Source organism: Egretta garzetta, unplaced genomic scaffold, assembly GCF_000687185.1.
Source record: "Egretta garzetta isolate BGI_Z169 unplaced genomic scaffold, ASM68718v1 scaffold311, whole genome shotgun sequence".
In the NCBI taxonomy this organism is placed as follows: Eukaryota; Metazoa; Chordata; class Aves; order Pelecaniformes; family Ardeidae; genus Egretta; species Egretta garzetta.
In genome coordinates this window covers 621,097-622,797 of record NW_009258678.1, presented here as the reverse complement: position 1 = coordinate 622,797, position 1,701 = coordinate 621,097, and positions in this window count along the sequence as shown.

The window sequence follows — 1,701 nt, the reverse complement described above, 5'->3', positions numbered from 1 at the left end:
AACTGGAGCTTTATATATATATATATATATATATATATATATATTTAACATTTAAAACCTTATTGTTTTCGGCTGAATGGCCCTGAATAGACGCCGAGAATAGTCGCGGGGAGTGAGAAGTCATTTGTAGGTCAGGACGGCGACTTAAGGCAGATTTCAGGATTCTTTTGAAATATTGATCACCTGGCAGTAATCATTCCCTAGGGGTCTGTCCCCCACCCCACCCCGCGCCCCGAGGGAGCGACCGCGGGGCTGGGGGCCAGGTGGGCGCCCGGCCGCCCCTTCGGAGGAGCGGGGCAACCTCCAGCCGGCTCGGGGCCGCTTTCGGAGCTGTGAGGATGCGATTTGTTTTCTGGAGAGAAGGAGGAAAAAGACCAAAATCAAGAAGCCTCTCTATATTCTATATATGTATATATTCATATAGCTGCTCAGTGGCAATTTCTTCCCGGGAACATTAGGGACCGTGCTCGGAAAGGCAGCATATATTTTGAATTAAGCTCAATATGTTCTCTCCTCTGCCCTTTGCAATGCCTTTTTTTTTTTCTAGAACGCTTGTCAAAGAAATGCCTTCTTAATTTGATATCTTGTTGTCTCTTCCCCCCTTCTCTTTTCTTCCCTGTTTTTTTTCTTATTGGTTTTTTTTTGTTTGTTTTCCCGTCTTCCCTTCTTTAATAAAGCTCCTTTGCTAGTTGCCTGTAGACCGAAATTAAACAGATTTACATTTTCTCCAATCATTTCTCCGCAGAAATGGAGCTGGATTGGGGCTCGCCGTCTTTTCTTTAGTATCAAGTACAATTTGTCTTTTGCTTGTGAAGATTTGGTAAATCAGAAGGCGGATAGATAGCGCAGATGGTCGGAGGTGTCGGGTCAGATTATGGTACGCCTCAGTACAGTGCTAAGCTCATTCTGACGGAAAACCCTGATATTATTTTCACAGATCTACACAGTTCACTTGAAAAAAACCCTTCGAGCCATTTACATCATTTATGTGAGGCTCACAGCTAGCGGGATGGAAAAGCTTTCAATACTGCTCATTTTCATAAAACCCGACAGAGCCGAGGAGACATAAAAGCACACACAAAACTCACGAGTTCAGAGACACTCCGTAGAAACTTAAAAAAATAAAAGGGGAGACTCTTCGGCTTTACTTTACGGACCCAGGTTTGATTTACCGATCCGCTTGGGGGGGCGGGGGGAAAGGATAAGAAACAAATCAGAGTAGGGGAAAATATTGTCTATAAATATTACTGAGGGAGTCCCCTTCGACCCCATCCCTCTCCTCTCCGCCAGGGAAAAACAGTAATTTGAGCAGCTCAATGAAAGATCCCAAATGACCTTTTCGGACAGGGGGAAAAAAAAAACCCAAACAAACCAACAAGCCCAAACCTCCTCGGTGTGAGCATCGGGCTTCCCCAGCGAGGGGCGAGAAGGCGGCGACCCCCGGGGCTCCGGGCGCGTCCCCGCGGGCGGGGGGAGCTGCAGCTCCTCTGCACCCCAAAACATCCCGGGACGGGGGCGATGGAGAAAAACCTCTGCTCCGGGAGAGCTGGAAGGGCGGAAAGTCTGTGTGAATGGGTAGCTAATTTAGACCGGCCAGATGATAATGATGATGATGATGATTACTAATATTACTGTATTTCTTTTTTTGGGGGGGGTTTTTTTTTTTTTTTGGTTTTTTTTTTTAAGGGTGCACATGATTTG